This window comes from Lissotriton helveticus, chromosome 7 (assembly GCF_964261635.1).
Source record: "Lissotriton helveticus chromosome 7, aLisHel1.1, whole genome shotgun sequence".
In the NCBI taxonomy this organism is placed as follows: domain Eukaryota; kingdom Metazoa; phylum Chordata; class Amphibia; order Caudata; family Salamandridae; genus Lissotriton; species Lissotriton helveticus.
In genome coordinates, this window is record NC_136068.1 from 139,572,645 (window position 1) to 139,587,429 (window position 14,785).

The following is a 14,785-nucleotide window of genomic DNA, read 5'->3' on the forward strand; positions in this document are numbered from 1 at the left end:
TAGTTCCACATCAAGACTGCAAATGCGCCCATTACAAGAATGTCTAGCACAACAGTGGAATCATGCTCAAGGTCAGCTCACAGACCTGGTGTTGGAAGACAGCCATACATATCGCTCTCTGCAATGGTGGAACACCAAAAACTTGACAAAGGGACGGCCGTTCCTAGAACCTGTTCCACAGATAGTGCTCACGACAGACGCATCCCTCACAGGATGGGGAGCCCATCTCTTACACTATACCACACAAGGCCAATGGAACAACCAACAAAAACTGTTCCATAGCAACCATCTAGATCTGCTAGCAATTTTCCTAGCACTCAAAACGTTTCAACTGCAAATACAAAACAAAGCTGTCTTAATCCGGATGGACAATATGACAGCCATGTATTATATACAAAAACAGGGGGGGGGGGGGCACACTCTCTGCAACTGTCCCAGCTCGCACAGAACATTTGGAGATGGGCCATTCCTCAAAACATACACCTGACGGTAGAACACCTTCCAGGAATTCACAATCAGATAGCAGATCTGTTGAGTCGACTGTCACAACAGATTTGTGGAAAAGTAAATTTCGCCATGTTCTGTGTCCCTACGCCTCATCCATCATATGTTATGTGTGCATGACCAATATGCATATGTTATTCCCCATGTCTGATTACTGACGCAATTATAGTTGTGTCCATCTCTGATATGTCATTTTCCAGTCCTCGTGAATAATACGAATATCAGGCCTATGTAAAGTTATGTTGCCACGTTTCTCAGTGTGCACGTTATTCCATTATAAAGTCCCCGTTTCTAGGCCTCAACAGGGCCCGGACCACAGATTCAGCTCCTGTCTCCTGAAAGCCTCGCTGAGGAGCGATACAGCCCCCACCTGTATCCTCGACCTTTCACTTACTTCCTGCCTCGCAGTGCCCGGTGCAGCTTGGCTCTGCCTCTGAGTCTGCCAAAAGTATGTTATAGTTCCAGTTATCAGTTCAGTCCTCCTCTTCTGCATTCCTAAGCTACTGAACTGCATCAATAGTTTCCGTCATTGTCTAGCCTATTCGGCTCCACGTTAGAGAAATACTGTATTAATGGTCATTTAATATTCTTCATCACGCATTACGTGTAGAATAATGCATGGTCCAGTCTTAGAATCAAGTTAGCTTTTCCCCTCCTGACTCTTAGTTTATATCAACATGTTCCCTAAACATCAGATACTAGATAGGGTTTAGGTACATGTCGCTCCGACCCTCCAGACTCTAGTCTCTACTCCTAGCACAGAGTTCGTAGCCCCCAGCTTCTCCTAGTAACACGTCATTGCCCGTTTTCGCGCACCATTAGGTTAGAGGTCCCGGCTCCTTAGGTAGCCCCCTCCTATGTTTCCGCCCATTCATGACATATTCTGTTACGTTTGCATCACATGTCTATGTAAACTCCCAGTTACACCCACTTTTACTGTTATCTTTCGCGACTGCTACACGTCACGCCTTCTACTCCACCCACTGTTACGCCTACTGCAATGTACTGCTATGTGTTTGCGCTATGTATATATGCCTGTATCTTGTTATTGAATGCTAGCGCGCTCATTTCAAGCTCATCCCAGACCTAGCCCCAGCAGCTGCTGGGCATCCTTTTCCCCTACTGGGTCCCAGTTGTCCTGCTGGGCCCTGTCATTCTGCTCTTCCTATGCAGGTTGTCCTGATCCTGTCCTTATGCTGTAATAAACCTGCAAAAACTCCTACTACCTCGAATCTTGACTCTTATTTATTGAGCTATCTGTTATTCATTTAAGCATTCAAAAATAGGGTATTATTTATTTATTTACCACATAATGGCGCCCGAATAGGGACTTGCCCTTTCCCCACGCGTCGGTGAAGCCACGCCGACCCCCTGACCCTCTGCAGCCGTGACGGAACCATACCGGCCACGTGCAGATATTTCTGCTTCAAGTATCCCTCAGGCCCACGGAGGAGACGGAGGAGGCGGTCCAGCATCCGAACGAGACGGTGGAGGAACGCGGCGAGTCCCGACCAGAGCCCAAGCTGAGAGTCCAAGGTCCGAGGTATCCGGAGGCCCACCCGTAACTGAAGTCCGAAGTCCGAAGTTCGTCGTCGTAGCAGTCCAGTCCCGTCCGAGGCTTTCCGTTCCGTGCTGCCCGGTGAGTACCATTGCTGGGGTAGTATCTAGACAGGACCAATCTAAATTGACTCCTGGTCCGTGGGTTGGTGGTGCCCAGACTCACAAACGAAGTGTTCACCTAGGTGGATACGGGTCTTGATGCGTCCCTTTGTGGGACCGGTATGTTCCGTACTGTTACAGCAGTGCATCCGGTAACTCTAGTCTGTTCCGTTCTCGAGAAAATCTGTTCTGTTTCTGTTTTCAGTATTTTCAGGTAATATTCTGTTCGAACTGTTATGTTATGATATTGTTTAATGTAATTCCAATGTCGTGGTATGCCTGAATTGTTTTTCCACTTGTTATTGTTCTTCGTGTATTGTATTGTGTTCCGATTTAAGTTTACAATGCCGCTCTTTTCAAGATTACGTCAGTTGAAAACTAGAAAGGGTCTGTTAGAGGAAGCAGTTCCTGTTCCGCCTAGGGACAGTCCAGGTCATTTTATGTATCAGAAACATGGCATAAGCGCCATAATGTATCTAGATTTATGGGTAGAGTATACCAAACAGTTAGAAGAAAAGTATAGATGGCCCGTATCGGGTACATGGGATGCCGAATGTATCATGCGAGTAGAAGAAGCATTATGGAAAAAGAAAGCCAGACAGTCACAGAAAGATGCCATCGAGTTATGGCGCAAGGAAGCTCATAGAAGAACGGAAAAGGAAGTCAGAAAGTCAGAGTTAAGTAGAGAATCCCAAGAACGAGCCCAAGAAAGAGAATTGATCGAGATAGGTGAACGAGTCAAAACCGAACAGTCAGACAGACAGAGGCATGCCCTAATTAAGGGTATGTATCCTCTCCTTGCCGAAGGTTTGCCAAAAGCGACCCCAGAGGCATCCAGTAATTTCCCGCCGCCATTAGTTCCGACCAAGCTACGTCATAAACCGACCGCAGCTGATATTTTTATTTCGTCCTATTTGGACGACACAGTCCCCGAATATGCAAATCCTGTTCGCGCTCCGCCAGTCCCTGTATCAAAGATGGAACTTCTTGAAATGAAGAAATTAATTCCCTGTCATGACAAAGATCCAGCAGGGTTCCATAGAGAATTAAAAGACATGCTCCGTATGGGAGAATACACTTACCCAGATATCATTAAAATGTTAAAGGTCCTGTTACCCGCAGGGGTATATGAAAAGTTAAAAGAAAAAGAATGGGAGGTGGGAGAGAAAAAGATCGATTGGACAGCTCTAGAAGCTGAAGACAAGGCACGAGTACCAGGTACCGGTCTAGGAGATAAATGTAAAGAATTACCAGAATTATTGATTCAAGTTTTACCCAGATTATTGACAACGAGAAAAGAAGACTGGGATGCAATCTCAGCCTGTAAACAGAAACAAGAAGAAGATATTAGTGATTTTTATTCTAGATTCGAGAAATGTTTCAGTATTAACAGTGGTCTCAAGACCAGTAGTGAGTCATACCCTCACCTTTTCGTTACCAAATTAGTCGAGAATTCAAGTCCACAAATTAAAAATCGAGTTTTGAAAGTCGAAAGCACCTGGCAAGCTAATACCCCGTCCCAGATGCTCCAGATGCTCCAGTATCACCAGAATAGAATCAGAGAAGAGCAAGAACACGAGAGAAAACGTATGAAAGACACGAAAATGAAAGTGCTAGTTGCACAATCTGTTCCTCAAGACAGTCAGAAGAGGGGTCCGAATCAAGCCAGTCATCCTGCAGCTCCCGTTAAAGGGAACTGCAATTATTGTAAACAGCCAGGTCATTTTATAAACGAGTGTGCAGTTCTGAAACATAACATAGCTACTGGTAAGACTAAAGAAAGACCACGTCCGCCTAGACAAGAACAAGTTTCACAGATTCCTCAGTCACAGAATGCACAACAGACAGTTACAGTACCGCAGCCTATTGCTGCAACACAGCACGTTACATCGCAGATGTACCAGTATGCACAGTCTGAGTATCCAGAATACCAGTCATATTCATGAAACAGCCTAGAGAGGGAGGTAGGCTTGCCTCTCATCGAGATACCTGTAGACCAAGAAGGTCCCTATGTTCATAGTCAAGTATTAGGGAAAGACAGAAAATTTCTGATCGATACAGGGGCAAGTAGGACCACAATTAGTCATGCCGAAGTTCCAGGGGCTCCGCTCTCAGGCTCAAGAAATGTTTCCCTTGGATTTTCAGGAAAACCCATTGTTAATGAAATATCACAGCCAGTTACTTTAGAAGTAGGTCCATTGTCCAGTACTACTGATCTGTTACTTACTAAGTCATGTCCAGAAAATCTGTTAGGTATTAAAACATTGAAAAGAATTAGGTGCAATTATTTGTTGTTCCCCAGAGGGAATACGTCTGTTCCTACGTGACTTTAAAGGTCACTATGTATTACGAGATTTTGATTCAAGATTGTCTAATGTTCCGCAACATTTATGGGCGCAAGGTCCAACTGATGTAGGTTACATGCAAATCACACCCTATCGTGTGACTCTCAAACCAGGTGTAGTGTTACCCCGAATCAGACAGTACAGATTGCCACCTGAGGCTGTAGCAGCCTTATCCAAAATTATTGACGAGCTCATGGCTCAAGGAGTAGTTGTAGAAACTGACTCCAATGTATGTAATTCTCCGATCATTCCTGTTATGAAACGTACTGATCCGAATGCACCCCCAGTATATCGATTAGTGATTGATTTACGAGAGCTTAATAAATGTATTGTTCCTCAGTACCCAGTTGTTCCAGACATTTCTTCCCTGTTGACTGCCATTGATTCCGAAGCCATGTTTTTCACTGTTATTGATCTCAAGAATGCATTTTTCAGTGTTCCAATTCATCCAGACAGCCAGTTTCTTTTCGGATTTTGTTTAAATGGAAGGAGCTATATGTTTACACGCGCTCCTCAAGGTTTCACAGAAAGCCCTAGTATTTACAGTCAAGCACTTAAGAGACAACTAGACAACATTCACATGCCAACTGACACTGCCCTGCTCCAGTATGTCGATGATCTACTGATCACAGCCCGTTCTGAACGTGCTTGCGAGCGAGCATCACTTACAGTTCTGTATTTTCTAGCCGAGATGGGGCACAAGGTGTCACCTTCGAAGCTTCAATTCTGTGTCCAGCAAGTGGTATACTTAGGACACTTGCTGTCCAAGAGGGGTAGGCAGTTGACACCCGACCGTATCCAGTTAATAGCGAGTCTTCCCCAGCCCAGAACCCAGAAGGAGGTACGTGCTTTTATCGGCCTTACTTCTTATTGTAGACAATGGATTCCCCAGTATGCATTTCTAGCCAAGCCACTGATACAGTTAACGACACAGGAGGCAGCCGTATCGACTGTCCTCCCTTGGACACCTGATCATACACTTAGTTTCAACGAGTTAAAGAAAGCCCTATGTCAAGCTCCAGTTCTAGCTACACCGAACTACAGTAAGCCTTTTACACTTTTCGTTACAGAACGCGAAGGTACAGCATTATCTGTTCTCACACAAGATCAAGCAGGTCAATACAAGCCCTGTGCTTATTTTTCGAGCACATTAGATCCAGTCGCCCAGGCGTTACCTGCGTGCCTGAAGTCAGTTGCAGCCACAGCACTAGCTATCAGACAAAGTGATTCCATAGTTTTAGGACATTCCCTGACAGTACAAGTACCACATTCAGTAGAAGTTCTTTTAAACCGAACACAGACTCAGCACTTGACGATTGCACGTTTGACAGGTTATGAATTGACATTGTTCCAGCCACACATAGAAATTAGACGCTGCAACGTCCTGAATCCTGCTACACTGTTACCATCAGTTAGTTCAAATCCAGACACACATGATTGTGTGGAAGTAGTTAACATTACGACAAAGCCCAGACAAGACCTTACAGACATCCCATTACTAGATCCTGACCTGACACTTTATGTGGATGGTTCATGTATGAGAACTAGTACAGGAGAACTAGTCGCCGCGTATGCAGTGACTACTGACACTGAAGTTATTGAAACACAACGTATTGATACTCTGTCCGCTCAAGCAGCAGAGCTAGTCGCTCTAACACAAGCCTGTATACACGCTAAGAACCTGAAAGTTAATGTTTACACAGATTCACGTTACGCATTCGGAGTTGTACACGACTTCGGAGTGCTCTGGCAAGAAAGAGGTTTTATGACGTCTCATGGAACCAAGATTCAGCATGGTCTCCTTATTCAAGCTCTGTTAGATGCCATACATTTACCGACATCTATTGCTATCATGAAGTGCAAAGCACACACGAAAGTTACAGACATTATTTCCCAAGGTAATGATTTAGCAGACCGCACAGCCAAGCTTACAGCACAGACACCAGACATTCCAGTTAATCAGACACATACTCCAGATCTGATTACATGCATGACAGTTAAGGACCCTACACAAGATGTCATAGATATCCAGTCACATGCTACTCCCGATGAAATCAAGAAATGGTCTGTACAAGGAGGGGTCCAGACAGATCAAGGATGGTTAACGAAGGGTAGAGCCACATGGTTTCTCCCCGATTCTATGGTTCAAGTCATTATCAATACCGCACATAGTCCAGCACATTTAGGAGAAAAAGCTATGTTAGACAGTATCCAGAACATTTGGTTCAACAAGCATTTACGAGCTGCAGCCAAGCAGAAAGTCCGTACCTGTATGATATGTTGTCAGTTTAATCCAGGTAAAAGTGTCCCGGTGGAACAAGGTGGTTTCCAGCCCCCTGACCACCCTTTTGAGGTCCTCCAGATGGATTATATTCAAATGGAGCGATGTCGAGGTTTCAAGTATGTCCTTGTAGTAGTATGCGCTTTGTCCAGATGGACAGAGGCATATCCAGTCCCAGATTACACAGCTGCGACCACTGCCAAGCAGTTGGTTCGTGAATTTTTCCCTAGATACGGACTCCCTAGAGTCGTATATTCTGATAACGGTCAGCCATTCTCATCAGAACTCATGAAGCACGTTTCCCTGTTGTTAGGGTACCAGTGGAAGTTTCATTGTGTACGCCATCCAGAAGCAGCTGGTCTAGTCGAGAGACATAATCAGACTCTGAAAATCCGTATAGCAAAAGTCTGTAAAGACAAAGGTGTAGACTGGTTAGTAGCTTTGCCAGTCGCTCTGTTCTACATGCGCATGGTCGCACATTCCAGATCAGGTCTGTCCCCGTATGAGGTCGTTTTCGGCCGTCCCCCTAACATGTGGGGTACTCCTAGACCCCGAAGTATTACCGATGTTTCATGTAATATGCTGACAGATTACCTAGCTTCCTTGATGTCTGCCCTCAACTCATGTCGTTCACAGGTTGCCGCCGCATTTCCAGACAATACCGAGGTGGCACCGCACGAGATCGTTCCAGGATCGATGGTTCTTGTCCGCAACTTTGACCGATCAAGTCCGCTGGAACCACGTTGGAAAGAGCCACGTCAAGTCCTTTTGACCACCCGAACTGCCGTCAAGCTAGAAGGCAGGAAGGGGTGGGTGCACCTCTCCCATGTAAAACTTTTTAAAGGATCAAAGCCAGTCGTCAAAGACATTGCCAAGAACATTTCCCAGGATTCGAAGGATTGCCAGAACATTGTTTTAAAGGACTGTCCCGCACCAGACTTTGTTACAACCCCTCCCTTGTTAGAGAAAACTCCGCAACAGGAGTATAAGTTAAAGCTCAGGTCTAATAAGTCAGCCAGTTTGATTGTATAAGTCCTCCCCTAGGTGAAACGGTTAGACTGTTTCTGACATGTATAAAATAGACCCCCATAGTGAGAGAGTTAGTCGCAGTTCACTACAATGTATCGTTTTTCTGAGTTTCATATTATTTCTCAGCATAATGATTTCCTGCACCAGCTACGCATTTTTCCTGTATTTACCTGTTCCTCATGTAAATATGTCTGCTAATGCTACAGTAGAGCACACGTTTAGTGATCTGCCTCCTCACGAATATTCATACCGCCTTGCCATGCGTAATAACACATTCATCCGTATGTTACATTATTCACACCAGACCAGCAATGCCACTAATTGTTGGGTGTGTGGTCGACTCCCCCCTTTCCAGACATCGAAGGGAGTTCTGCCACTCTTTCCTTATCCATTCTCACACAATGGTTCGTGTGGAGCATGGTCCACGTTAACGTCATCCTCAACAGATATGTCTTTTCTTAACAGTACATGTTTTCCAGACAAGCAAGGTTTCCCCCACAGAACAGGTTTAGATTTAGAAAATGAGGTATATAATTTAGGAAATTATTCGTCGAATTTCATGGTCCTGAATGTTCAGTCTGATACTACTCCAGACTTACCTGCTATTTCAGTACTACCAGTTAAAGGCGAATTATGTGTCCGTAGTTATGGTTCTGTACATATAGGACATAGTGAATGTACTACTGTTATCCAGTATAGTGACAGTGGGAAATCTATTTTTAAAGCTTCACGTCATTCTTATTTTGTTTGTGGTCAAACTGCATATGTCCGTCTGCCCCTCGATTGGGAGGGAACCTGTTACATTGCCTTCCTACTGCCACCTGTTTTTCTAGCCCCACCTGATTATCATAGGAATTCTTTCTTAGTACACACTAGACATCGAAGAGAGTCCCCAATTGTCGATCAAACTGAAACTACTCTAGAACAGTATACAGATTTCAATAAGGGTTTCTTCTTTTTCATAGGACCTGTCCAGAATAGTAAACTGATCCGTAGGCTAACAAGAACCCTTGAAGCTGTAGTAAATGAGACTGCCTCTGCTCTAGGTAACCTCACCGAAGAACAATCTGCTATGAGATTTGTCGTTTTACAGAATCGTCTCGTCCTTGACGTCATACTGGCCGATAGGGGCGGGGCCTGTAGAATTCTCGGATCCAGTTGTTGCATTTTCATTCCAAATAACGCGCCGTCTGTTTATTCAGCTATAACCAGACTCCATAAAATTGCCCACCTGTTACATCAAGATCCAGGCACCTGGACATGGTCCGGTTGGTTCTGGAATGTAATTTCCGCATGGGGATGGAAAGTCCTGTCCTTTCTAGGTATTGCAGTAGCGATTATATTTAGCTGCTGCCTCTGTATACAATGTGGCCCTGCGATTTGCAGCATGTGTGCTACCTCTTGTATTCCTAGTCCCAAGCCCCGTTCTAAATCCCGTTCTAAGACAATTCGAGACGAGCAAATGGTACTGTATGAAATGATAGACGGTATCATGAATATTGATGTTTCCTGATGAAAACGTAGTGACAAGGAGGGAATGTGGAAAAGTAAATTTCGCCATGTTCTGTGTCCCTACGCCTCATCCATCATATGTTATGTGTGCATGACCAATATGCATATGTTATTCCCCATGTCTGATTACTGACGCAATTATAGTTGTGTCCATCTCTGATATGTCATTTTCCAGTCCTCGTGAATAATACGAATATCAGGCCTATGTAAAGTTATGTTGCCACGTTTCTCAGTGTGCACGTTATTCCATTATAAAGTCCCCGTTTCTAGGCCTCAACAGGGCCCGGACCACAGATTCAGCTCCTGTCTCCTGAAAGCCTCGCTGAGGAGCGATACAGCCCCCACCTGTATCCTCGACCTTTCACTTACTTCCTGCCTCGCAGTGCCCGGTGCAGCTTGGCTCTGCCTCTGAGTCTGCCAAAAGTATGTTATAGTTCCAGTTATCAGTTCAGTCCTCCTCTTCTGCATTCCTAAGCTACTGAACTGCATCAATAGTTTCCGTCATTGTCTAGCCTATTCGGCTCCACGTTAGAGAAATACTGTATTAATGGTCATTTAATATTCTTCATCACGCATTACGTGTAGAATAATGCATGGTCCAGTCTTAGAATCAAGTTAGCTTTTCCCCTCCTGACTCTTAGTTTATATCAACATGTTCCCTAAACATCAGATACTAGATAGGGTTTAGGTACATGTCGCTCCGACCCTCCAGACTCTAGTCTCTACTCCTAGCACAGAGTTCGTAGCCCCCAGCTTCTCCTAGTAACACGTCATTGCCCGTTTTCGCGCACCATTAGGTTAGAGGTCCCGGCTCCTTAGGTAGCCCCCTCCTATGTTTCCGCCCATTCATGACATATTCTGTTACGTTTGCATCACATGTCTATGTAAACTCCCAGTTACACCCACTTTTACTGTTATCTTTCGCGACTGCTACACGTCACGCCTTCTACTCCACCCACTGTTACGCCTACTGCAATGTACTGCTATGTGTTTGCGCTATGTATATATGCCTGTATCTTGTTATTGAATGCTAGCGCGCTCATTTCAAGCTCATCCCAGACCTAGCCCCAGCAGCTGCTGGGCATCCTTTTCCCCTACTGGGTCCCAGTTGTCCTGCTGGGCCCTGTCATTCTGCTCTTCCTATGCAGGTTGTCCTGATCCTGTCCTTATGCTGTAATAAACCTGCAAAAACTCCTACTACCTCGAATCTTGACTCTTATTTATTGAGCTATCTGTTATTCATTTAAGCATTCAAAAATAGGGTATTATTTATTTATTTACCACAGATTCACAAATGGGAGATATATCCACAAGTTCTTCAGCCATTCTTCCAAATGTGGGGGCATCCACAGATAGATCTGTTTGCCACCCACGAGAATACAAAATGCCCAACCTTCGCCGCCAGGTTTCCACACCCACGGTCGGAGGGGAATGCAATATGGATGAACTGGTCAGGCAGATTTGTGTACGCTTTTCCTCCTCTCCCACTCATTCCACTAGTAGTGCGCAAACTCAGACAACAGTCTCTCAAACTAATACTAGTAGCCCAACATGGGCACGCCAGCCGTGGTGCACCACACTGCTAGATCTCTCACTGGTTCCACATCAAAAATTACAGCTCACGCCCTCCCTGTTAACACAGAACCATGGAGAAATAAGACATCCATAACCAAGCCAACTGAATTTGGCGATCTGGCTCCTGAAGTCTTAGAGTTTGGTTACTTAAACCTGCCACCAGATTGCATGAACATAATTAAAGAAGCTAGAAAACCCACTACCAGAGCGTGTTATGCCGCTAAGTGGAAAAGGTTTGCAATATATTGTAACAACAATCACATTGATCCACTGGATGCTTCCATCCAAAATATCATTTGCTACCTTATACACCTACAAAAGGTCCAATTTAGCTTATTCTTCCATATGCCTGCATCTGGCAGCAATTGCAGCCTATTTACAGAATAGACAACACCTATCTCTCTTCAGAGTACCTGCAATAAGGTCACCACCTGCTCCAGTGTAGAACCTGAACGTGGTCCTTACAAGACTTATGGGACCCCCTTTCAAACCTTTACACAAGTGTGAATTGCAAATCCTAACATGGAAAACTGCTTTCCTTGTTGCCATCACCTCTCTCAGAAGAGTTCGTGAAATACAAGCATTCACAATACAAGAACCATTTTTTCAAATGTATCCTAACAAAGTGGTTCTCAAGCCTAATCCAAAATTCCTGCCAAAGGTTATCACTCCTTTTCACCTTAACCAATCAGTAGAGCTACCTGTGTTTTTCCAAAACCCACACTCTGTTGCAGAAAGGGCTTTACACACCTTAGATGTTAGGAGAGCCCTGTTATACTACACAGATAGGACTAAATCCTTCAGAAAGACAAAACAATTATTTGTATCTTTCTCTCCCCCACACAAAGGCAACCCCATCTCTAAGGGGGGAATTGCCAGGTGGATTGTAAAGTGTATACAAATATGCTATCAAAAAGCTAAACGTACACTAACAGTTCCTCCTAGAGCACACTCCACTGCAAACTAGGAGCCTCTATGGCTTTATTAGGAAATATACCACTAGAGGACATATGTAAGGCAGCAACATGGTCTACAATACACACCTTCACTAGACACTATTGTGTTGATGTGCAGGCCAAGCAGCAAGCTGCAGTAGGCCAAGCTGTCCTTAGAACACTATTTCAGAATGCTGCAACGGATACAAGCGACCACTGCTAGGGGAGACACTGCTGCACAATTGTTGCAAAAGTGTACGATCTGCAACTCATATGCCTTGAACGGAAAATGCTACTTACCAGTATGCATCTGATCTTGGCATGTAGAGCTGCAGAATCGTACACGCCCTCCCACCTCCCCGGGACTTGTATCCGTTCCAGTACTCATCTTACTTAGATGCACACGCATGGACATCCTCTTTTCTCTTTACTTCTACTAACTCCATCATTTCCCATCATGGCGAAAAACAATCCGAGGATGGAGTTGATGACCATGCGCAGTATTGTCCAAGGGAGGAGTCACCTATCTCGTGACTAAAAAGACTTCTTCCAAGAAGACAACAACCTGCAATCATCCGAGCCCAACACCAGGTGGCGATCTATTGCAAAAGTGTACGATTCTGCAGCTCTACATGCCAAGAACAAATGCATACTGGTAAGTAGCATTTTCCTTACCATCTTTATTCCATGAACACTGGAGAGGGACAACTCATATAATTTTGAGATAACAGAAATCAACACACTGGCGATCCACGCCATAGTGGCCTGCTGGACAGGGGTCACACACCACAGTCGAAGACCAGCCAGATTCACTCGGTCCAGTCCATGAGGCACCTTGCTCCCGCTGCATGCAGAGGTGACAGGAACAACAATGGAAACTATTACTTAACGTGTAAGCACCCATCTGCTGTGTATTGTGCTGTAACTTCACATACTCTGATTATTCCTGCCATCTAGTGTTGTTCTCAGACATTTTCAAGTTATTTTTCTTCAGTCTTTCGAGACACTATGTATAGTGCCTCGTTCCCCTAGCTGGCAATGCACACGGGCATCGACTCAATGTTATATTAGTTTCCTCACAGCAGGGGAGGGGGGTTATGGAGTGGCGAGTGAACACAATATGATGCACATGTATATTGCACAAAGAAAATTACTGAAGAAATATGTGATTAGAGCGACTCTTGTCCACAGAAGTTTCTAGTTAACCTGCAGGCCCAAGAGGTGTTGTCCATACAAGGTCAGGTTGAGCAGATGCTGCTGTATTTCCATTTTAAAAATAGAGACACGTGTGTTGTGTGACATCTTTCCAAGATGCTGGTGTTAATCCTTGGGTCGCACTGTCAGCACAGTGGATGGTGGTGTTGCAGATAGTCTTCCCTTCTGCCAAGAGTTCCTCTCCCAATTGTCTATACTCCTCAGGCAGGTGCTTAAGGAGGTTCTGCATCTTGTCCTAATGTGCTCTGTTGTATTGGGAAAGCAGGCCAACGGAGTTGGCAATCCTTCAACACGTGGCTGTCTTCACATCGACCCCTTTCCCTGCTGCATCTAGTTTCTTGTTCTCCTGATCTAGTAGGAGCATATCCTGTGCGTTTGAGCGCATACGTGCAGTGTGGATCATGAGGGAGCTAGGAGGTACGTGGACTCATATGTAGGAAGGGTTATTAGGAGAGAGGTTGAATTTTTTTTGCCCACTCATGCCTTCACAGGCTATTTAAAGGTGTCTGTGGTGGTTTTGAACATTCCCTTGAGCAAAGGGAGAAACTGCACTGTGCATTGGATCCTAAACAGCATCTCCACCAGGAATTTATCCTACTCCTTGAGAATGTGCATATCCACTTAGCAGTAGCATCACTTTGTATTACTTCATGAAACACAGTAGTATCATCTTCAGGTGATGGTCTATCTGGGTACAGATCCGGGGCTGCATCACCTGTGGGATCAATATAGTCGTCCCACGGGTCATCCACAGGCACCGGGTCATAAGGTGTGTCGTAAGGGGTCAGCAGGCTGCAGTGAGCTGCCTTCACCATAAGTTGAGTGTGGTATTCCCCCTGGTCAATATGGAAACAGAAAGGCATGTGTTGGTGGTGGTAGGGGAGGCAGTTGAGGTGCAACACAGAGAAGGCTTTTGCTGAAAGGGAACTCCATTTCACCGTACCAGTCATCGGTGACTGCAGGAGCAACCTCAGAAACCGGTCTAGTCTTCCACAAATGCCAACAACGAGGATCTCTTCTTTAGTTTCTCAGAGATGGTAGACTCTTCGAGCATACAATCATAGATTTTTGGACATTTAACTTGACTGAGCTCTAGAACACTTGTATCCAGAGACTGGTGGCAGATGAGCGGACCTAAGCCATTATCAATGTTTTTAAATCTGTGCTTGTGGTGAAACTAGTGCTAAAAATCAAAGTGTCATTCTTTAGAAGCAGCTCTTTCCGAGGCCAAGTCAAGCTGCCCACAATGTAACTGTTTCCCACTCTAGGAGAAGCCTTAAGAAACGTGGGCCTCACTTGCATCCCTTTATTTTCTGCTGCAGATGTAGGTCTAGCTGATTCATTGTGAGAATACTCTGCCTTTTAGATCAACTGAGCCCTTGAATCCTGGTTTGGGTCCTGGTTAGGCCTAGAGGACATCTAGAACAGTGGGACCCACATGGCTGAGAAGGTGATTATTCAAGAACACTGTGAACGTAAATAGAAAGTGAAAGTGGACAGGTCATGCATGCTTGGCCCCAGATACACACCATAAGAGCTTTAATGACACAGACTGTCGCTGGAGAAAAAGGAACCAAGAGGGGAGATTAAGAAGTGTGTTACAAAGAAAGGCAAGAAATCCCTCCCAGAGCACTTTGATGACCTGTCAAATTACCAGTGCCGGCTCATTCTCAGTATACTTAACTCTTCTTTGCTGGCACGTGAGTCTGAAAGAAAGACTTGACATTGAA